The sequence below is a fragment of the Anarrhichthys ocellatus genome, unplaced genomic scaffold, assembly GCF_004355925.1.
Source record: "Anarrhichthys ocellatus isolate YVR2014 unplaced genomic scaffold, GSC_Weel_1.0 scaffold12, whole genome shotgun sequence".
Taxonomy (NCBI): Eukaryota; Metazoa; Chordata; class Actinopteri; order Perciformes; family Anarhichadidae; genus Anarrhichthys; species Anarrhichthys ocellatus.
This window is the reverse complement of record NW_022280042.1, coordinates 4,112,031-4,137,488: the sequence shown is the minus strand read 5'-3', so window position 1 is coordinate 4,137,488 and position 25,458 is coordinate 4,112,031.

The following is a 25,458-nucleotide window of genomic DNA, read 5'->3' as shown; positions in this document are numbered from 1 at the left end:
AAAGAGGAATATTTTAGAATCTTTATTGAGCGTGAAAGACAAATGGGTGGAAATGAGTCGGCTGTGACTCATCAAAGTGTCTGCTCAAACATTTAAGTAAAGGAATGGGATGATTTTGCTTTTGGCTCATTACCGGCTTCAGTAAGCCAGACCTCTCTGTCTCTCTCTGCCGCTTCACTGTAGAACTCTGATGCATAATCCACCATTGAAAACATGGAAATTAACATTTTGACCTCCTGATTTCTGGGTTGTAAACATAAATGTGTCCAATGAAATAGTAGCAGTTGTGTGTTTGATTGTCACATTAAAGTTGCTCTAGCTGCTGTTTCACTGACTTTAAAAGTCGGAGGTCGTTGACATAATGGGAGGAGGCTTTTTGAGGAGTCGGTTTGAAGAGTCTGTGGAAAAACAAATATGAGAAAGCTGTTGAAAAAAATCTGAAGACGGTCCCTACTCTCTGACTTCCACTGTCCAGGCGTGCATCTTTAAATCTTGATCCTGAACTGCACATCAAATCTGGTGAAAACTGATGAAAAGTTATTGAGGATGAACCTCAATCTGAATGAAAACTGGAGCCTCTTTCTTTACATTTAGCGATTGGGAAATACTATTTGGATGCTACTTATATCCGTTTGCATTGGTTTACATCCTTAGGAAGTAGCAGCTCAGACAGAATCAGCGCTTGAGGCTAAATCACCACTTGCAGAATATTTCCTCAAGAGAAGGTAATAACCATGGTGTCGGGCCATGTTCATGCAGCAGATTCTCTGCTCTGTATTTGAAGGCCTTGTGTTGTTGTTTGGACACACCGACCTGCACTCGGGCGACAGGGTGGGCGGATGTTTTGCCTGCTCTCCGTCTTCGTGCTCCAAATAAAGAAGCCCATTTCCTCATTCGTAATCGGGGGCTCTGCTGAATGATGAAAGAAAAAGGCATCGTGGTAAAAGGCTTCATTTGTATTCTCAGTGTGATATTTATTTTTTAATGAGTCGCACAAAATCTAATGCTTAAAATGTTTTTCAGAGGTATACTATAATGTGAAATTTCTTCTAAAACTCCTGTCCTCTTCATTAGTTGCCTAGCAACTGTAGAACTGTTCCCCAAAATGAATGAAGCTTTTTTTTTCTAGATATGTATTATTCTGTACCTGGCATCTTCGTCTGGAACACCTTGTTCCACATAAACACATGTGTTGTTTGATGCGTTTTATCCAATAAGCCCTGCAAATTCCTGTTTGAGCGACTTTGTGTTTGAACTTGTTGCACCGAGGAAACTAATTACGGTGATATTGGTGAATCGGCTGAGCACTGCAGTAGATCCAAGCTCCAATTTACTGTTGGTGACAAACATCTATAGTGTTTGAACTAGTTATGCGCTCTTCTTCTGCCGTTTTGTTAAGCCATGCACAGACTGATGTGAGCTCAGTAAACCAGGCCAAAGCAATGAATCCAAATTCATTAAAACATCACAGATTTCTTTGGAAAACATCTCAAATCTACCTTCCAAACGAGGGATTCAACTGTCGTAAAGAGCAGATGTTTTGCATTCACAGTCGGAAACACAGACAGAACACTAAATGTAACGTTTAAAGATAACCGCACGACAAGAAATAATGTTCCACCATGTGCAGGGATTAACACGAGCATTTAACGCCATCGAGGCTCTCGCAGAGACTGACTTATAATGAGCAATTCATATTTAATGAGTAAATGAGGGATGTAAGGAAAATTATGAGGAAAAAAGGGGGAAGAAAATGAGATGCATATCACACACAGCCTTTGATATTTGCCTTGGTTTTAGTGACATCTCGTTAATTAACATGAATTTTACCGACTACTTTAAATTATGTGCACACGTTAAAAGTTACGCTCATGTTTACGGAATTGCGTATATGTTTGATGTGGGCGTTTTGAATGTCATGGAGGAGATCACTTTCCTATTTGAGTTTAGCACTCGGGGGGCTCTCTGACTGTATGTTTAAATATCTACAAAAGTACTTCTTGTTCGATGTGTTACCTTGAATTCTGTTGTAATCATCTTGTAAATTAAAAACATATCTTACTGTATATATACAGACTCTACATGTTGGAGAATCTTTTTTTTTTGGATCTGCCCATTGATGCTGATGTTTTTGTGCAAATATTTGGCGAATCAAGCCACAGATTTATGGTCTGCAGATCCCAAAGGCATTCGTGTCACTTTTATTCGGGTGATCTGCCACAAGGGAAGGAATGACCGATACCTCGTGCAAATATTTATAGTAGCAGCAAAAGAATCACTCGTAAATGTTTACAGGCCGGTCCACCTACTGTAGATAACCGGCTTGAAATCATCAAAGAAATTCATGAGATGGAAGACTTTCCTACTAAGACATTTTATATCATACAAGATGGACAAAATGGATTATTAAACATCATTGGAGAAAGGAACGTGCTTGGTGGTTTACCCTGCTCATCTTCACTGCTTACCTTCCTTTTACTGTCTGCTTTGACAATCATGGAAAACTATATGCAAATTATGAAGCGTTGTATGAAGACCCCCTGCCCATAATCCATAATACGTTTTCTGGGTATTGTGAATGTCATAATGCCTGGCAATGCTGTTGCATTTCTGTACTATTATTCTTCACAAAAAGAAAATAAGAATTGAAGTGTAAACAAAAAAAAGAAAAGACTATAACTATAAAAGCATGTTAAAGCAGCTTTGCTGCTGCGGTGGTATGTTAGCAGTGCATTTGAGAGCTCATTAGCATGCTGACTCTAGCATTTAGCTCCATGAACCACTGGGCCTCTGTAGTATTGAGTGAATTCTTGTGAAATAATATGGAAGGATGTTTTTTTTTTTTCTTTGATTGTTGCTTGTTTAGTTATGAATATTTAATGTTATCGAGAAATACTTCAGGGCCATTACTGTCATTGTTTATGGACTTACCATCCCTTGGTTTTCAGTCGACATACAGGCTGCGTTAGATATTAATGTTTTTTAAGAGCTTTAATTCATAAGTTGACTTTCAAACAACACGGACAGCGGATCCTATTAACACATTCGGTGGATCAAGTCTCTTTGGTTACTTTCTCACTGCAGACAAATCCGATTTCTTTCTCAGATCAGATCTTTAAGACGGACTGTTCGCACTGTTTTGTGCAAGTGATCAGATTTGGGTGTCCAGACATCACATATCTGCATGAGTTGCTGGGGATGAACAAGTGGCGGTGCAGAACTCCTCCTTGGCACCAGCGATGAAGGAGGCTGGTATACATTGCGATGTTAGAGGGAAGCAGCACAAAGTGAAAGCAGAGTGAAAGTGCCAGCAGACAATGGATTTCTGCATCTTTTGTCCTCCATGTTGTCCTCCACAGCGCTCTCACACTTTGAAATCTGATAGAGTGGCCAAAGCGTCTGGACTGAGAAGCTTCTGTAGAAATCTGACAAATCACAATCTGGATATGTCAAACAAAGAGAAAAAAAAAGATCTGAATAAGGCCTTAAATTGCATCCACGTTTCCTTCACTTGCGTATTCTCATCGGGAATCAATGCAGAGACTCGAGGAACAGACTGAAGTGAGTGAAACGTGGACGCATTTTGAAAGACTTGGGACCCATTCCCAGGTTCAGGGTCATTCTTCTGGCACAAAAAGATGACATCCCGCCTACAAAGCTATCTGACATGGGCAAAAGGTTTGAAATCAGGCTTCACATCAAAAGTACCGGAAAAGAATAAAGGTGAATTTGTGTCTGATCAAGTCTCGCAAACGCTGCAGTCTTTGACACCTGTGTCTTGTATTCTACATGACACTAGCTCTCTGAAGCGCACTCTAAATTGTGTTAATTGCTCTGTGTTGTTGGCCTGATAGAAGGAAGAAGGGGGGGGGGGGTGTAATCACCTTCTGCTGTCAAGGTCATTCGCCACACGATAAACACATCCATCATGACCAAAAAATGTTCACAGTTACCTGTAAATGGAGTCGTTAGTCTTAGTGACATTTCCCATTCAATACTTTTGGATCGTTGTGCAGTATAAAGACCAGATATAATCACTGGAGCAGATATAATAACATATTTGATCTTTTATTCATTATAGCTTCAGTGCTGAAGTTTCCTTTCACCGAATAAAAATAGTGTTTTGATAAGTCAGCGGCACAAGTCGGTCTTTATTCTCAGGCAATGTCGAGCTCTAGCAGAGATTCCTTGCTTGACATTCTCTATTTAACCTCTTTGAGAATCATCTAGCCAATCAGGAAAGCTCTCACAAAGGGCAAACCCCCAACATCCTGTCAGTCACGCAAACAGCATTTCAGCTGTGTTTCATCCCAAATGCCAAAGCAACGTTTGGCAGCTGCATGCAGGTTATTTGGTGCTAAAATGTACCACGAGACTTTGAACCTGATGAACAACTTCTGTGTTTTGGATTTGATTCATCTACCGGCTTATTAAAAGCAAAACGGTGTCTGTAAACCAAAAGCACATGGCCTCACTCTTGTTTCATTAAACACAGTTTAGTAACCTGCCATCCTGCCTGAATCTGAGATTTTGTTGGCAGGGGGAGTCAAAACAAATCCAATTCCAGCCTGTGTAACTTTAATTAAGCATGATGGACCTGCGCGCACTCTTTATCATCATTTTCCTTCTTTGGTGTTCATGTCATGTTCACTCCCCTGCCCACGCAGTGAGGAAGCATTTCACCTCACCACAGCTGGACTCTGAGTTTGCGCCATGTTCATTTAGTTATAAAAGTGTTTTTTAAGTAGAAACTTCTGGCTATCGATGTTCAGCTCAGTCTCCTAATACCTGCAATGTTCTGCTTCTCGCTGACTCCTCTCAAGTGCCTGTGCCTGGAACATCTGGTGACTTCTCATATGGAGGATTTAGATATGCTTAAGTAAGTAAAATAAGTGAAATACGCTTGTCTTTAGGGGCTGCAGAATAGTTCCCCCTCCTCCCTAACTGATGCTCCTCGCTTCCCCATCCTAAAAATCTGAAATTAAGAGACAACAATGTACCTTCTTTTCCTCTAATTATAGATTATTATATACAGTATTATGGAGACATTATGTTTTGGTGCATCTGTGAACGCAACTTCTCAGGATGCCTGGAGGGATTTTTTGTAAACTGCAACCTGACAAACAACCGTGAGGCGGCAACTCTAGTTATGTTTATTTTACTCAATTTATTCCTCTTTTAGGCTTTTACTTAACCTCAAATATTGTCCTCAAAGAACCCAACTCAGCACACAGAATTCATTTGCTTATTTTCATTTTAAGTCCTGCACAATTTACAGTAGTTATATCCAGGCGGCAACCTCTGGTTCTGCCGAGTGAAGCCAATGCGGAAGTGTCTTAAAACTTTCATTCTCTCTGATGTCCATCAGGGGGCGACTCCTCTGGTTGTATAGAAGTCTATGAGAAAATGACTCTACTTCTCTCTTGATTTATTACCTCAGTAAACATTGTAAACATGAGTTTATGGTCTCAATCTCTAGTTTCAAGTCTTCTTCAATACAGCATGATGTTCATTTAGAGTCAAACAGACCATAAAGCAGGGGATGCTTTAAGGCGGGCTTTCGATGACTACGTCCACTTCTTATATACAGTCTATGGTTTGTTCTTGAACATTTAGACGTTTTCAACATTCATACATTCATCAAATAATTAAAATGTCACTTTTTACCTCTGCATCTTTCTGGAAAATAGTTCTGATAAAGTGTGAATTTTATTGGCTGATTCCTCAAACAGCACCTGAATGTACACACACGCGCGTGCACACACACACACACACACACACACACACACACACACACACACACACACACACACAGTCTCCCATAACCTGCCTTTAAATCTGTAAACATCACCACGATGCCCTGCTTACATTTAGCAACAGTGATAAATTGTCCAGAAACTTGCCAGAGGCTCTCTGTTATTGGTTTTTAAAGCAACATGAGGTCCCATCGGAGAGTAAGTCCGACCCAATAAAAACAGAAATGGATTTATGATAAAAAGGTACAGGAAATGCTGCGATGGGAAACAAAGCGATGGAGGAGGGAGAAGCTCTTTGGGGAGAGGAAGCAAACTAAAGACTGATTTTTGTTGCTCTTTTTTGTTTTGTTTTATCCCTGATATCTAAAGGGCTGAGTGACAAAAATTGAAGTGGCAGTTTCAACAAAACATTCCTGGTCATCATTTATAGCTGTCATAATAGCTTTTATCGCTACCTTTTGTTCTCTCCTGTTGTTGTTGTTATGTATAAATCCAGCGCGTGAACTGATAGCTGTCATGTAAAACCACAATACCCAGGAGGACGTTCTTTGCTTTGAATACTAATATGAAGTCTAGTTGGCATAAGGCATACCTCTTGGGTATTATCGCTGGCTATGAACTGCATTGATTGTAGAACAGTCAGGAAAGGAGGAGACTTTTTACGTGTTTACAGGAATTATGACACTTCTTTACTTCCTCTTATTTAGTATATATTCTAATAATGATTTTAAGAACAGCTCACATTCTGTACATATTGTGTCAAGCTATTTGATAGATGTACAGCAGCTGGTAGTGATCTTTCGCCCTCCACGTTAGTTTTAATGTTTTGTCGCCGTTTTGCGTCACTCAACTTTTAGTTTGCTTAAACTTTCATAACACTGAATTGCAATCAAAACTGTTGTTTTAGACAAAACACATGCTGTCTAATACATAATCTGATGTCGCGTAACACTTGACTTGTTCAGCCGCTTCCATCTTCAGAGGCGATGATCAGCAACAATAAGAGGCTTTCGCAGTTAGAAATAGGAAGTCATTGAGTCCATGCGTGTCATTAAGACCATCCGCCCTCGGTGCTCGCAGTAAATCCAGAGGAGCACAGCTTGGTGTGTGGATCAGGGCGGCATTATCAAGCTGTCGCCACACACTGAGGCTTAAATCCCACAATGACAAACCCAGGCTGCCCCTGGATACGAGAACCGTGGTCAGTTATGAAATAGTTCCCCCATCCACCGCTGTCCTCTCACTCACCCTGTGTGTCTGCATTGTTAATGTGAAGTTGATGATGTGCACATTAAAAGGGCGCTCCGCTCCGCCGCTTTCACAGCAGTGACGCGGCGTTGTGAGGTGGCCGAGAGCTCCGGTTACCGCAGAAAAACCCATTCACTGACCAATTTTGTACGCCGCGGCTGTCAAACGGGACCGCTTCCATGTGCTGACTCGCTCGCTTACCTTCTACCAAACACACGGACACATTACAACACTTAGAAACACATCTTACTACATGCACCCACACACAAATGCTGCACTGTTATTAAACGGACACCCAGACTAACGCTGTGAAACACACACAGTGACACACATGGACGCTCGCATGCGCTCCTTAACTCGTGAGTCATGCCATTCTTCAATACGCAGTCATGCTTCATCCCCCACTGTTGGCATGAAAGTTTGATTTATCCTCTAATACCCATCAGGTCAGAGGGACCTTGGGAAGACTAGGCCGTAAAATCAGGGTTCTGGCTGGGCCTCTTTAATACAGTCTCAGTAAAATAGCTGAAGGTCAACGGCACTCTCCGCTCAATCAGACAGAAACAGATCCTGCAGCTGGAGCAACTGCTGTTGCATTAAAGTTGGACTGATACACTGCAGCAACACGGCTCTGAATAAAATATGTTTGTTCAGCCGGCAGAAACAAGGACTGTACGATGTTCCACTGTAGAAAGCACAGCTCTTAGAGACAGATGTCTCCCCCATGGTGAAGACATTACTCGGAGGTAAAAGACTTCACTTCTATACACAGTTAAAGACGTCTGTTCTGCTGCAGAAACACAGCTCTGAGGAAAAAAAATGTCTCATGCAAACTTGTCACATTTCTGCTAAATTCGCCGTTTTGAATCAAAATATATCATCCACGTGAATCATGTAGATCCGTAGAGATTGCTTTGGGGGGGTCAACTGGTCAGCCAGCGTTTCTCAGATTGGAGTGAGACGAGGAGAAAAGGTGATGTCGTGATCTTCTCAATAGAACATCTTTGATGTGTCGAGTCTTGGCCAATCAGCGTTAAGATGTCTACAGTGTCTTCATTTCGCTCCGTTAAAGTTTAAATTACATTCTGTTCTGTTGCAGTTCAGACTTGCTGGGTTAAGGATAACGTCCACTGCCTGCAAAACTTTGTCGACTGTTAACTTTCGTTATTATCGCAATTTAGGAAAAATAAGTAGCGTGAATTATCAGAAAGCCTGCAAGCAATCACTTACACAGTATGACGTATTGAGAGTGTTCCTTTTCTGACGTGGGCCTTCATTATTAACAGGTTCTGAAAGGCAGCCTCTCGGTGAGAAGTACAGCTCTGGCCGTCGTTACAGTTCTAGACATGATTGTAGTATAATAATATATTATTATTATAAGTGTCCAAATGTCATGTTAGTCACGTGTGCTCAATTTTCAAAACCAACTTCTTTTGAAGATGAACAGGACATTTTTCAGTTTCCAGTAATGACTGGGTTGTTACTTTCGGTGCTGCTTTAGTATTGATCATGTTTTGATATTTGAGTCATTTTGTGGATGATCAGATGGAGTTATGATGGTAGCAGTCGCCCAATTGCAGATTCAGCTTGAGCAAAACCTTTGCCCATTGTGTTCAAATCAGGCCCATAGGACTTCACAAGGCAGGTGTCCTTTCTCAAAACACTGACCTGATGCATCAAGTGGATATTTTTTGCTGAACACAACATTATGCATTTGTCCTCTACATCCTCTAGTCGGAATGAGCATACTTATAAACTCCGTCATTGTGTCATATTGCTTTTCGGAGAATTATGATGATAAGTTCATAGTAGATGCAAAAGTATACTTATGTACAATATATTATGTTGAACATTGTTGCTCCTGGATGGATCACAGCCAACACAATTATTTTCAACACAGCTCCATGTCCTTGGTCATGGTGCCGCAGCACTTAAAAGAATAAACTTCATAATTCTCAAAATTCTGACCCTTTGCTTTTTTATTAACAGCATTTACTTGCACTTTTACTTTCAATACTACATTTAATATCAGAAAATTACTTTTGATACTTAAGTACAATAAATATCAGATACTTTAAGACTTTTACTCAAGTAGTATTCTAATAGGTGACTTTTACTTTTACTGGAGTCATTTTCCAGTAAAGTATCTTTACTTTTACTCAAGTATGGCTTTTGGGTACTTTATACACCACTGCTTATTTAACCGCCTTATTCACTCTGAAAAGTACAGTAGGTGTCAAGTCTACAAGAAGAGCTCAACGTAAGGAAATATATCGTCAGTCAGAAGTGCAAATCAATGACTGTGTTGAGAGACGCACAGTGAATCTTACCGATCTGCACATGTACACAAAGGCATTCACGTTGGCTGAGCTTTTCTGAAAGGCCAAAGCTTTGATGCCACTTATTAAACTATATGTGCTGTATGATTAACGTCACATTGCAACCAACTGGCTGAAGGCTAATTATTGTCAAGCTTTGTGTGTATCTGTTGAATACGCAGAACAGCCTTTTTGAGGGCTCAGATGTGGCAACGGTTTGAGTGAATTCGGCACAGTCTGGAGTGCACGGCTTCTATGTATGCATGTTATGTGAGGAAAATGGAGACATTTTCAAAGGACATAATGAGATTTATGTATAATTTACATATGCATGATGACAGCAGGCGCAAACAGGCTTTAGTTACAGCATTTTAGTGACGTATTTTTCTGCCCTTTCCTGCGGGGCAATATTTGTTGTCGTTACTTTTACTGTACTGATTTCTGATGCCAACACTGCTGCAACTTCCTCCACCATCCTAACCTGCTCCAGCTGTGGTATCGGTGTCTTACTCATCCCAACGTTCATGTCGGTTTCGGCTTATCTTTATGCATCCGAGGGATTAGTTCTTTCTGCAGAAGCCTCATTGCTGTGTGGATTCTTTGAGAGCTTCCTCAAAGAGCAGAGTTGTTTTGCCAAATCTAAATGCAGATCTAAACGTTTACAATTTTTTTTTTATGCTGTAGAAACATTTATTATGGAAATAAAATCCGTCGCAGTTAAAAAAACACTGAACAAAATAGGTGTGTTCCCAAGCAGAGACACTGCAGAAGGAGAGTGTTTCACAACAGACGCACTAAATGAAAGACAAATATTTTCTCAGCCGGAGAAATAAAAGACGGCAGCAGTGAAATGTTTCCAGTTGAGTATGTTTAGCTAAATATAACTTGTCAGTCAGTAGCATTTGTCGGGGAAACACATTTGCGCGTGTTTCAACCATTATAATTACTAAGATCAAGTGTCTTCGAGGGCACCGTTGTGACGATGACATTTCTGAAAAGCATCTCAATGTAAAAAAGCCAAACAGCTGCACTGTTTTTATGATCACACTCAATCACGATCTGATGACTTATTGAGGATTTTGCTGTTTGCATTGTGTGTTTTTGTTTGGAGCGAAGAAATTAAAACTGAATTCAAGCAGCAGAGATTTCTGCTGAAAGCACAGTTGGAAAAACAAACAGAAAGAGCTGCAGAGAAAAGGCGACGGTTGTGATTAATTGTGCGTAAATTTCCTTCCGTCAATTTTGGGAGCGCCTCTGACAGATGAATAATGTGTGATGTTCAAAGCTTAATTATATATAGAGCATTAAGATTCGGCTGCCAGCATGATCCAAAGGGAGAGAAATGTGTTCTTTACCACAGCTGTGTTGCTCTCATTCAATCTGATATCTGTTATAGAAAAATCTATAAATACCACGTTAAACCAGTCTGCAAAGTATCAACATGTTTTCTGAATGTGTCTGCATGTGGTATGTATTTAATGTATGCACATTATTAAGGACATCATTATCAACTTTAGTGATTAAGTACAACGTGCATTAAGTAAAACAAGTTTTATGAAATGTATGATGGTTATAGAGACTGTCCTGTAGTTAAAGGTTGCTGATGAGCTGCAACTGGAACTCTAAGATTTGTAAAATAACAAAATATGGAGAGCACAGCCAATGGACTTAGACAAGTGATATGCTACTGATTAATACCAGAGGGTAAGTCTTGTTTCTGCGTGGGCATCATGCTACTTTGAGCGTTCTAAAAGGTACACATTTCTCCTCGTGAAGGAATGTCGGGCCTGCTCACTGTCGTTTAGAATGACCTTGTCACTCGCACTTGGCAGATCTTTGAATTACATCCCACAGCACCCCCCTAATGCTATCATTACCATTATTAATGGGACATGACACAAGTCATTGCCACACATAACACTCTCCCACAACCGAGGAGTAATGGCTCTCTTCTGGTGTAATGCCGGCGGTTTCTTAGTTAGTGTGTCAGGAAGTCAAATATTGAGAGTGCAATACTCGTGCTGCCGACTTAATGCAAGTGTGTTGTGGGGGGGACTTCTCACACAAGGCAATAAAATCCAATTTCATCTGTGGGTGTGCGTCTGTGAATTAAATGCCCCCATCTGTAATTTGTTTCAAACACATCAGCTTTACTAATATTATCTGGACACTGATTGAAAAGGTGGTGCTGTCCGTGGTGCTGAAATTCATCTCCGGGTGTACAGTCGGTCAGTATCTCTGTGGGGTGTGTTCTGCCTGACTGTAAATCATTCCTGATTACATGTAAATTATGCACCAGATTCAATATTAAATTGCTCTTTATAGATGAGGTGGAATTCATCATAAAACAATACCTTAAGCGGTACTTTGAACACGTCACTGTGGCTGGCTGTGTGCAGAGAGTTGTTCTCTCTCACAATGTTCCTATTTTCCTACATATCAAATATGTAAATCGGTTGAATTGCAAAAAGGTTTGTATGTTTACAATTTAAAATGTTATTTATTTATATATATGCAGTTTTCAAAATGGCATTTTAACTGCACAATTATCTTTGCACTTTGGTGGCAAAGTATAACATGTCTACCTTAAGAGCATAAAGTATTGAATTTTTATTACCTTTATCTTATATTGATAGATACAAATGTTCACTTTATAGACACTCCCAAATATATAAACGTATGTGTGTGTATTTGTCACAATCAGGCTTTGCCTTGGGTGTTTTTTGTGTGGTTTTCTGTAGCTCCTCACTTCCTTCACCTGTCCCTAATCAGATCATTCAGTGCACCTGCCAGTCACACTCTCCCTCATCAGCACAACTCTCCTCACCTGTTCTAGTCACTATTTAAACCCCTGTCTTTCACTCACTCTGCCAGATCATTGCTTTTGTTTCCTACCTACCCACTCGTTTTGCGCTTCCTGTTCCCGGTTTCCCAGTCTGCCTTTGCCCTGCCTTGTCCTGCTGGATTTTCCCCCGTGTCTCGTCCTTGGATTACCTGTTTTTGTTTTGTGAGTTATTAAAACCCTTTTTGTTCACTACTCTGTCTGCATTTGAGTCCTCATTATGTCCCGTGACAGTATTGGGTCAACATTTAGAGAAATGGCTGATTTTCGTTTTTTTTTTTTTTGTCCCCTTGTTTATATCGTGCTGGATGATGTTCAGGACAATATGGCTTAATTTCAGGATGTAAAGATGTTGACATTGTGCTCATTTGGTTGTAGTGAGATGTGTATGGATAAGGATTTGGGGATATTTTGTTGCCTGTGAAGACCACTGATGTAGCAGCCTCATTATGGGCGACATCTCAAAGGCTCCACAGCTGCCATCTATTCTACAGAATAATAAAGGTCAGATCAGCATCTTAATGTGCAATCCTCCTGCTTTCTGACCCAGATGCAAACCGTGGCCATTTGCATCACACATAGCGTATTCGGTAGCCTGCAGAATATCTAAATAAATTCCATGTAATCAGTTTTTTAATTAAACCTTGACATCTGTTTGAGCACCCAATGCAAGGATCACCGGCAGCAGAAGAGTCTATAGCTACAGGCTTCATCAAAACGTTGTCATAACCGCCTCGCTTGAGCCATTTTTAAACCAAAAGTATTTGGACAGCCGAACATTATATACATGTTTGTTGAAGGTTTAAATCGATAACCATGGACATTAATCTTCTGCTATAACAGCTTCTATATCTAATAAAAGCAGAAAAGTGCCCATAATAAATTATGTATTATCTCAATAAGGCTCTGCAATAAAGCATACGTAACTGCTAATAAGTGCATAATGAGGTATGTATCATTTTTTGCTGAGCTTATACATCAATCCAGACAGGATCCTGGTCTAGATGCTGGTGGTTGATGGAAACTCTCAGCTGAGTCCTCCTGGAGGTCCTGGCGGTGATGGGCAGGTGATTGGTTACACAATAACAGGTCTGAAAGACAGAGTGACAGGCAATAATATGGTAGTGATAGTTATGTTAAAGAACAACCCGCAGGTAGAGAGATCATCGGTCAGATACGGTGACGTGAGACTTTGCGAATAAAAGGGACTTTGGCAGCGCAGGAAAACAGAATTAATGGAAAAGATTAAAGCGAGAAGAAATTCACCGACAGAGGAATCAAGGCAGAACAGATATTTTCCTTATTCTGCTTTTGCCAAAGCCTTTTTACTGTGAATATATTAGTGTTTTGTACAACAATATCTGCTTGAAAGAAGTGATGCAACAAACGTAGACACGGATGAAGGAACCTTTAGGAGAGCACAATAGCAAGAGACGAATTTCACTTCTTTGGATGAAATGTAGAAGTGCGTATGTCTTTGTCTCGTTCCACCATATTTGATGAAAACAGCACCAGGCCACAATTTCTACCCAGAGATACACCAATCTGAATCATAACGTTGTTGCATAACAGAAGAGTGTCTGAAGATGTTCTGCTGTTTTCATATTTGTCAGGACTTTTAATTTGAGTCTTCCTGTGGGGAAATACAAATGTTGGAAACTGAATCTTTGGATTAGAAATGTATTCATGAGGTGACCATGTCTCCTGAGCCCTCCAACTATCACATTTTAAACAACCCAAGAGAGTTTGCGCTGGAACCTGGAACTGTTTCTCTGACATGATGTCGGATCATCGTGCCCCTGAAAAGTCATTCCAGGCTGTTGTTGCTTTCACTGTAGATTTTGTCTGATAAGTGCGTGAGGAGTGAACGGCTCCTGTGTTTGGAATTAGGTGTCAGATTGTCTGATTTACCTGAAATGAATGTCAGGAAACGCCTCTGCAGGTTTTCAGCATGTCTGTAAGCAACAGGTGGAAGAGCTTCACAGGGTGTAACGCTGCTGTGTGAACTAACAGCACACAGCAGTAACCTAAAGGGGTTTGACTTGATCACTGCTTGCTTCCGTTCTTCTTTAATGCATGTGGCACATTTCCGTAGTCGCCCCCCTCCTCAGGCTTCTAGATCTGTTTATTTGTGTCTCTGTATAAATAATTGGTTGAGGGTTCAACTTCTGGCATGTTTACATAAAAGGCTTTTGTATTATTTACTATCTAAGGCTAAATCACGTGCGCATGCATACAAAGGCACACATTTTCTTGCAGGGTTTAGCAGTTGGATTACTCTCTGTTGGCTTGTCGCCCAGGCTGGGGTTCCAGCCTCGGTAAAATACACATCTCATTATTTGGAGCTTCCTTCCCCTTACCTCAGAGCCTGGCTGCCACTCCAACACAGTAATTACCTCTTCCTCCTTTACTGCTAATGAGAAGGTAAAATATGAGCGTCTGGCAACCGCAGTCATTTGCGACCCCAGCTTGCTCCCGGCAGAAGTAGAGGAAGGGAGAGGGAGTCATTTCTACCCACAAACCACCACTGAATGATGCCATCCATCCTCAACACACCTGTACACGTTGTCCTGTGTAACCCTGGGTCTGTGCTTGGCAAACGTAACGCTAGCTTGGAGTTTGGCTGCGGCTGCAGGAGTGTAAACTTTCTCAAATCAAATAAAGAAGAGACAGAGTCTCCCAACACTCTCCAAAATAATGAAATATGAAATGCTCCTTGGCCTCTAATCACTGTTCAAGAAAGGTAAGAGTTACAATAGATGTGAATGACTCTCAAAGGCACCCCTCGCCTTTCATCGGCAACAAAACATGAACATCTAAATGCATGCTTTATGGGCCCGTAAGACTCCTCATTCACCAGCCGATACATATTTCCCTATCATCAGCGCTCTCTATTCTATTATCATTTTTTATCTGATAGGAAACAAATCAAGGTTTTGCCGTTGTCAGGATCAAAAGCCATCTTCATGTTGAAGGTTATAGAAAAGCACAATAATGTAAGGGAAAAGATTATATTGATGCCCTTCAGATAGACTCCAATGTCACACATGAGGACACAAAGAACTTCATCAGAGCGCCAGTGGTTTTTGAAGGCAATCAGAAACATTTTAAGCTTCATATTTGCCATAAAATCTTAGAGATTGACTCCAAACCCTTACCACGGGCGTGCAAAAATCCTATTAGATTGAAAAACAGCAAGGGACGTTGAAAACGTATTAGCAATAATAACAGAGATTGCTGAATGCATTACATTCAGTATGACTATTTTAGTGGAAATGATCCACCCAGGGCATGAAAAAATGCGATTCATTTCAGAGGATCATGTGAATGCTAATGTTTACCGGTCATACAGACACCTCCGTCAGCAAACCATTAGCAGGACTATTACAATGATTAACTTAAAATTGACTGACCACATCAATTCACTGATTCCACTGTACACATTGCAATGTAGTTACCAGATTATGAAAAAACTTGTTTCAGTGGCTATTCGATAAACCTCCGTCTCTGGGAGCAACTAACTGGATTTTGAAACCACAGCAACATGTCAATATGATGTTATTACATGAACCTATTGGGCTGACCTCTAGTTTCAACAAAAAGGAGTTCAGCTCAGCCAATGCAATTACAGCCAGACCAAAAAAAAAAAACCCGATGACTTTACTGGAAAGAGAAAGATGTTACTCCGGCTTTCTCTGCAGCTATTACACTTGAACACGTCTTTCAGATGGAATCGCATCATTTCCCAGAAGTTAATTCCAAATCATTCCTGGCACATGAAAGTGAATGTCGCAACAATTGAATGTGCAAACAAGAACACATGTGGGGTGGGGGAGAAATAACAAAAACAATATTTTCTTAAATGTCTATGCTTGAGTACCACATATTTGTATAGAAATGTAGCCAAATATCCAAGTATCCAGCTGAGCCGGGCCAATTGTTTTGTCTTCACGTTCTGCTGCGTTCTGGCACTGAACAACCAAATCAAAATCATTTCTTCTTCTGGTTCCCGTTCTTGTCATTTCCAGCCTGAGGAGGAGCAGCTTGCAGGTTTTTTGAATCCTTATTGCCCCTATACTCTCTACTTTTGAGCAGATTAAACTTTTTTGGGACTTTTCTGAATTGAAGCGCCTCCCTCGTTTTCTACCGTACAATCTGGCATTCAAGAGCACCATAATTAGTTTGCAGTTAGGCAGTTAGGAAGAAGACATGCTTCAGCCTTGCTTTTGAAAACCTGTATGCACTCAGTGCCTTCCAAAGAGGTCCCCTCCTACCTAACTACCAAGATGGTATTTCCAATACGGTGTTATAGAAGCGCCATTTTGAAAAATTATCGGTCATCATGCGGGAATGTGTTCTGATCGGCTCGGCTCAGAGAAGGAGAGGGTGAAATGGGTTGAGTAAGGTTGGCGGCACAATGAATAGAAAATAATGACACATAACCAGCTGCAATATGATGTGGGAAGCTAAAACTCGAGTCTAAGTGAGAATGCAGCTCTTCATATTGGCTATGGACGCTCCACAGAACTCATGTACAGCAACTCTTAATGAAATATGAACATGTGCTGTTTACAATCAGCTGCTACACATTCATTCAGGCCTTTTAATTATTCCGCTGCAGGTTTATGGAAATTTCCACTTCTTTTAAGGCAAATTAAAAATAAGAAGCATTTTAAGAAAAAATAGCATTTTCCCAGACAACCTCTGAGGTGCTTCATACTTAAAAGATCAAATATTTCTCGCTGAACCACCCTAACAAACCCCACAACCCCCACCATGCTTGTAATTAAATGGGAGCGTGTACATCATTGTGCGTTAGCATTGTTCAGCTACCAATCAATTAACTGCAAGTACCACTGTCCGTCTCAGCCTTTTATCATGTAGTGTTTCTCTAATTGACTGAAAGTCCTAACTCGGCTGTTAAAGTTCTGAATACAAGCAATGCTGAGAGAGACTCTTTAGAATTGAATGGATGGATTCAGTGAAAGTAAACACGATGGCAGGTTGCTACTGCATGAAACACGCTGGCTCAGATTAGCCATTAGCACTGTATACCAGCTGGACAGTATTTATATTAATTTTATTTATATTTCTCTTCCTATATGCTGTGTAAATGTGTTTTGTACTCCTTTATTTGAATATATGTATCATCCTCTGCAGTTGTTTCAGTTTGGGCCAAAGTGTTCCCTTTATTTTTGAAGTACTCAAAACTCTTTTTTTGAAGTACTCATTGGATGAACTCAATTAAATTGTGGGCAGGTTTTCCATCCAATAAATATATGTAAACATAACTTAAACTAAGAACATCCATGCAATATAATTAAATTGAGTTAGTCCGACTCAATTTTATCAAATACAGCCTAAATAAAAAAATACCATTAATGAAATGAAATTGATTTATGTTAGTCCAACTCAATATAGTTTAATTAATTGGAAATGAATTAATCACGTAAAAATTTTTTTTTTTTATTTGATCCCCAAATAAGACACACAGACAAAACCTTCAAGTGTTTTTATTGAAAATGCTTCTTTTTTTTTTTTTTACAAAACACTATTCAGAAAAGGATAGCAACAAAAACTCAAAAAGGAACTATACAGTGCATCTTTCATCGTTTTTAAATGTTAAAATATTAAAACAGGAGTCCTGTAACAGCTCCACAACTGGTGAAAAATAAATACCAACCTATCCTAAATCCCTCGGTGCCACAAACAACAAAGACGCCATGAGGGTGGAGGCTATGCACTGCTCTCTAAACAGGGAATATCATTGCACTGCACAGTGTAGCCATTCACCACAAACTATCATTTCCAAAAAGCACAGAAATTCCTGCTATCGATATGTACAACCACTATTGCAAGTGCTAAATTCCATCTACTTTGGTTTGTCAAGAGCAATACAGCTTTGTTTTCTTTCCTACCAGTACAGGTGGTAGGACAAAAGGACTCCTTTACACTGAAGAATAGCCTATGATGTATTATCATGTGCAGAAACAGGCAACTTGGACCAATTTTGGGCTACAAAAGTAAAATCACAAAACATCCACAAACTAAAATTTATAGATTATAAATAACAAGGATACCCATAGTCAATGGAAGTTACAGCGTATTGAACCGTGTTAGGGTCTATTTCAACTCGAGTAGCGAGTCATCCCATCAGACAGAGGAAAATGGACGTGCAAGTAGACATTAGAGAGTAGTCACACTCGAGTTAGGATGTGGAGGTGAATTGGGCAAAACTTTCTGTGCGTAAACAGTCAACCAAGCTTGCAGTGACATGTAAAAGTTCCGTAATTTACAGTCTCTGGCTTGCCTCTGTGCAGCTTAAAGAGCAAAGGACGTGTGAAGGAGAAAATATCAAGGATGTCCTGACGATCAATGATTTGGTTAGTACAAATGCATAAAAGATTATTTTCACTGTATTGGTGTGGTTATTGTAATATTTTCTTGTCCATATCTGCTTTTTTAAACACATTTGATGAATAGTAAATGGCCTGCTTTTATTGTGCTTTTATCCGGTACTTCTAGTGTGATAACATCAACACCAAAAGGGAGTGCATCTGAGAAGCCTGTCATCTACCTCAATGAAGATCCAGACTCTTTATCAATCTGGTAAATTTATCACAATATGTTTCCCATGTAGCGTCGAAAAGTGTTACCCATAAATATATATATATATATATATATATATATATATATATATATATATATACATACATACCTGCAAACTTGTCACTTTTCTGCGAAATTCGCCTTTTTGTAATCAAAATATATCATCCACGTGAATCATGTAGATCCGTAGAGATTGTTTTGGGGGGGTCAACTGGTCAGCCAGCGTTTCTCAGATTGAAGTGAGACGAGGAGAAAAGGTGATGTCGTGATCTTCTCAATAGAACATCTTTGATGTGTCGAGTCTTGGCCAATCAGCGTTAAGATGTCTACAGCGTCTTCATTTCGCTCCGTTAAAGTTTAAATTACGTTCTGTACCGTTACAGTTCAGACTTGCTGGGTTAAGGATAACGTCCACTGCCTGCAAAACTTTGTCGACTGTTAACTTTCGTTATTATCGCAATTTAAGAAAAATAAGTAGCGTGAATTATCAGAAAGCCTGCAAGCAATCACTTACACAGTAGGACGTGTTGAGAGTGTTTCCTTTCTGACGTGAGCCTTTATGATTAACAGGTTCTGAAACTTCCCGGTGAGAAGTACAGCTCCGGCTGTCGCTTCAGTAAAGGATATCATTAGAAAAGTGTATCATTATTTGACCCCTTGCCGATTTTGTAAGTGCCCAACAACAAAGAAGCCTAGCCAGACTCCTGACCTCAATCCCATAGAAAATCTGTGGAGGGAGTTGAAACATTGTGTTGCCAAGTAACCCCCCCCCCGTGTTCAGTGCACGCAGGTACTCATTAACGTTAAACTGAACACAGTTGGATCTGATTGCGTGTTCTCTTTTTAAGCTCAAAGTAGAATGAGGCGATTTCGTTGTCATAACTTTCATGAACACGAATAATGAGGCCCGGATACTGATGAGATGATGTGGTCAAAGAGCTTAAGGAAGAGGAGGGCCCGTGTTCATATCTTCGACTGAACAGTAAAACAGACTATCAAAACGTACACGGACCAGAGAGTGTTAAGCGCTGTATCAGGGAGTCTGAGAAGTGGTCCAGCTGTGACATGAGCTTTGATTGAAATGGCTTGGTGGTGATCCGCAGCAACTCTGCATTGACCTGAATAATATTTTTAACAAACAAAATACAGCCGTTTGTTACTTGTTTATTATAATTACTATCACATTATGTGGGATTATTAGATTCAAATTGCGATTGTGAAGCCATTAATCATCAAAATGGCAAACACATAGAAACATTCACATTTACTTACTTAACTCTGCTGGAACAGGGAAGGGGCCTCTGCTCCACAATCTCTGGTTGAGTGTGCAGTTCAGCTTTAGCTTGTGTGATTTAGAAGCTTACTCCATGTATTAAATGTACATGGGCAATGTATGGCTAGTTCCAAACTGCATTCTTTACACTGCCACATGCAGAGTCCTAAAAAGAATAAAGATAATTAGTACATAGGAGACTGAACAAATAACAATGAGATCATTAGGAGGTTGCCTCAAGACGCTTGGTAATGCTGATCAAACTGCAAAAGATGAGATAAATATATTAGTGGAGGGAAAGGCTGGAATAATCCAAAGTTCACATAAAACAAAGTCAAGTCAAAAGTGCTTTGGAGCACTCACAGATATAATGTTAACATTTAGAATGGACTAGCAATTCACCTTTTACAGCAACACTAAAGCTACATATAACAGAAATCAAATCATGCAAGCATGCTTACCATAGAATGGACGGTCGGTATGAGTCGGTTTGAATCTTGCTGCAGTCAGGAAAAAAGGCGGAAAGACGACTGAGAGCACGCGATCTGGCACATGCGCAAAGGGTAGTCCCCCAACTAAACACATTTATTTTGCATTGATACACACCATCTAACCTAAATAAATCTAATAAATGAAAGTGTTCATACATTTTATGTTAGACCCATTAAATATAAATGTGTTTATTTTTAAAATTGATATATTTAAATAAATCAAACACTATTTAAATGTGTCACTTTAAGGGCTTGAATCGTTTTTTTGAGTGATGAGAATGTTTATGTTCACAGTTCTTCAGAGTTTATATCAACGAACCAGATATTTTCTTACTTGGTTACTCATGACAAATGTGCAGATAATTCAACTGGGAAAGGTCATCGCTGGCTTTGCGTTGTCGGCGCATTACGATCTCGAGGCAGCAGAAAGCGCCATCGACCAATAAAAACACGGTGTAAAGGTGCAGTAAATGAGCAGTAGACGAGTCGTTTTAAATCTGCTTATTCATGAATTATTATAATCATGATTTACAGTTTTCATCTTCGTTGAAAGTGCACAAAGAAAAGAGAAATTGTTTAGTTCAGTGCAAGGCCCCTAAAAACCAGAGCCTGATGAAACGGCAACGCTTATAAAGCGAAGCAGATCAGAAAATGACATCTCCCTATTCAGATTGACTGATTTCTGTCGAGGCTTGCGTGTGAGGGGCGCACGCTCCGAGCGGCTGGTACCGAAGGCTAACCACACGGAGATAAGGCCAAGCCAGGCTGGTGACACGCCTGGCTTGGAAGGAAAAAGCAAATCATTGAGGACAATCTATTCCCACTGCTGCCAGTCACTTCACTGTTGTCAATTCCATACCGGCTGCTCCGGAGCAACACAGAGGCCTGTGAATACCATTTCCATATAATTATTGCCACATAAATGGCAGACGGCTTGCTGTTTCGCCAACCTTTTGGACCACATGCGGGTAAATAGTTAAATATATAAATAAACTTCTCAAGTGAGTATGATGAAGGTGAGGAAAAGCTAATGGAATTGAGGGTCCTGCAAATGGGCAACAGGAAGTGCTTTGTGGCTGTGGTCCTGTTCATTGTTGGATGGGGTGACCCTCACTTGGAGGAGCATTTGTCAACGCTAGGCACTTTTTTTTTTCTCCTGTGGAGACAGCTGAGGGTCTGTGCAACAACACAATTGACACAAGAAAGAAAACGAGCTGTTGGTTTGAGGGGATTTACTAAATGAAAACATATTCTGAATCACTTAGGTACGGAAGCTCAGTGGAAAATGGGATCTACACTGTTTCCTCTCCAGTGTTAAGAACAAGTGGGGAAAAAAAGGTTTTTAAAAAAGGTGATTATGATTCATAAATCATTTTGTCAAGTGTTTGTTGTTGTTCACCACTACCCCATGTTCTAAATATGACTAAAAGCATTTGTTTTTTACCTAACGACAGATTAGCGCTGATTAAAATTCATGACAGTATGTTTTATAACTTGTTCCGTGCGTTCAAAGTGCATGGAGAAATGAAAACTGACCTGGAAGAAAACATCAATGCTTTAAGTCATATTTAGAACATGGGGTAGTGGTGCACTTCAGTCTCTTGTGGTCAAAATGAGTATTACAACAACAAAGACGTGCCAAAAAATTAACTTATTTTTTTCACCTGTTCTAAGCCATAAATACCGGAGAGGAATCCATTTGGATCAGACCTAGAAAATGGATCACCACACATCTTTGTTCCTCTCACTTGCGTCTCTGGGCTTCTGTATTTAAGCTATTCGGTTTATGCAGATTGTTGTTTTCCCTCTTGTGCTGTGTTGGCCTGCACTTACACAAAGTACGAAGAATGTACCTTCTGCTGTTCCGACATGAATTTGAACACTGCGATCAAATAGTTTCAGTTGGATGTTTAAAACTGATCTCGTCCCCTCAACTAGACCAGTGACGTTTTCCACAGAATCTCCCCTGCTGTGAAGTTAAAAGCATTTGCATTTCACAGCCATGGTGTGCCGGCAGCTTTTATTGACCTACATGCTCTTTTGAATTTCTTAACATATCATTTGAGGATAAAGCATCCTTCATCTGTCACTCATGTGCAAAACTTGAACAAACATGGTCCTAAAACTCAGTACCTTTAATTAAGCATATGTTAGATGGGAATGTTTTTGTCTTAAAAACTTAAATCAATCACCTGAGGTGAGCTGCAGCCCACTGCACTAAACTCACTGTTTCCAAGAGACAGAGTGTATATACGCTTACATTTATAGAAAAAGATTGACAAGTGATTCTAGAACAATCTCAATTAATAGCATTAAACGTTATGCATTCATGCACATTTAAGTAAATGTCAGAATGTCCTTTATACAGACCCATTTATGAAAGGGGTCAAATAAGAGGAGTTGCTTTTTTTTGTGAAAGGATTCAATCACCTACATTTTACTAAATATTCTTATCAAAGGCACACAAATTCCTTGGATTCCAAATGGCAGAGCTTTTACAGTAATTCATTTAAACCAAAGGAGGATGATTGATAACGCTGGAGCCTTAAAAGTAAACTTTATTGCAGCCTGACAGATAGAAGATTAAACATGCCGTGTCTCATATTTACATGTGCTGAATCAATCTGATGCAGCTAGTGATACAGACGTTAATGTGCTTGTGATAAAACGACTGGAAAATTATCTTTTTAATGCATCACTCGCTCCCGTTTTCACAAATCGATTCTGATTTGACAGTCGCCGATTGCCAAAATTGGCTCCATTGCATATGCAAAGGTCTCTGGCAGCATGAATCATGTTCTTTTCCTTTCATGCTGTTGCATCTTTTTTTTTTTATCAGAAAACATATATACAGTAGCAAACGCTAATTAGGCAGCATCAATCCAAAATAGGCAGAAAAGAATCAATATCAAGACTTTAGAGTATATTATTATCAGCAGCTCATTCGGCCTAATTACTGATACATTTATTAGTAGTTTATCAAACAGGAGCGATACAGCGGTGCAGATGAATATCCTGCTTTTTACCTATTTTGACAGCTTTAGTTATGATATGATATTTATTATACTATATAGATTGAACTGCCCAATAGTTATGAGGATATACGTCCTCATACCATAATTAAAGGAACAATTCTTCATCATAATACTTTTATTTTTTAACAACTTTTACTACTTAACATCTCAGTAGGCGTATTTCTACATTGTAGTATAGCTTTTATTTTATTACTATTATATAATATAGTAATAATATTACTATACTGGAGCAAACCAGACCAAAGAGGCTTTAAACAGCAATTGGCTTTGTATCCATTTTGCACTTGTCAGAAGCTATTCATAAACACTACCGAAACATAGAGAAATATATCTGGCAGCTGCCGACCATGAAAAGTTCCCCTGTGGCTGATTTTTCTCAGCTGACAAGCGTGCCGATGGCCCACGCGTTGTTGTTTCCCCGGCACCTTAACCCCGCTGTAAACAGTTTTCTTCACTCACGGGACGTGATGCATGTGGACGTTTCAAGCCCAGTTAAGGAGTACACCGTCATTTACTAACACACCTAATGTGGCCAGTGAGCCAGATGAGTGCTCCACAGGTCTCCATTAAGGTTAGATCCATCATGTGACGACGCTGCAACATCGGGATGTGCTTAGTCAGTGTTACCCAAGATAGATTGTGTTTGGATTGCATATCAGGGTGATCTCTCTCTCTCTCAATCACTCTCTTCACTTTCCCTGTAAACACATACACAGACAATTATGCACTCGGCTCACGAACATCATTCACAAATAATCCGTGTTAGCAGTCATTAGAGTCCCATGAGCTCTTTTGCTTGTACCTTCACAGTCCCATAGATCTCCATTGCCAATAATCGTTATAATTGATGTTTCCTTTCTAAGCCTCTAATGATGTTTTTAGTATTTATGGTTACAAACAGCCAGGCAAGCTGATTCATAATAGTTTCTCCCTGCCATTTTATTGGCATGGCGTTTCTCACATTCACATCAGTAAATTAATTTTGACCCGGCGATGCCGTTCATCACGGTAAACCACTGCATGCTGTCTCTCTGTGACCGGGTTTTCTTAAGCTGTTGTCGTAAAGGATGGTTTATCGATCCTCCCCGCTGACGCTTTAATAAGTGCTTTGCATAACAAGTGTTTTACTGCAGGATAAATCACGTGGGCGAGCGAAAGCTGTCAAATGCACAACAGCACGCATGTATGTGGACACAAAGCAGTGGGGGGACGCAGAAGGTTGAATGAGGAGCCATCAAAGTTTCTGCTTCTTCAAAATGAATTTATGCTAAAAACAGAGAGAACAGAAGAGGTTAAGCTCAGTTGTGAGTTATGTATTCATTCAAAAGACAAAATAAAAGAATAATCAGTTTTCATACTTAAATAATGCCTTCACTGTTGCTAGCGAGCTAGCTAACACCAGCAGATGTGTTAGGACCAGGAGGAATTCAATCAGGGACAGCCATGGGTCAGTATGGAGGCTCCTGAGTGAGATGGATGGCCTGAGAAGCAGCTCCCCTGGTGCAGTGTTTTATCCCCGTCCTGTTGCCTTTCTTTCCCGTTTAGGGAGGGTGACTCCGGGTGGAGGTGGAAGGAGGATGAAGCACTGCCGCATCCAGGTCCCAGAGGCAGCCCAGGACTACCGCAATAATACCATTTTATGTCAGCCGTGAGTGAAAGTTTCTCCAACTCGGGGAGGGCTGATTGATGGCTGTTGTAAATCAATGTTGAGAGTGCTGCATGGGGTTTTATAGCTGTGGGGAAATGGTGTATACAACTCACAGAACTCTCCCTAGCCCCATATGCTTTTCCCCTTTCTTTTTACTGTTCAAGGCTTTTCAAAAATAAATGTATGATTAAACAAAACTCACCAGTATAATATGCTGAAATCCCCCGTAGAAATATCC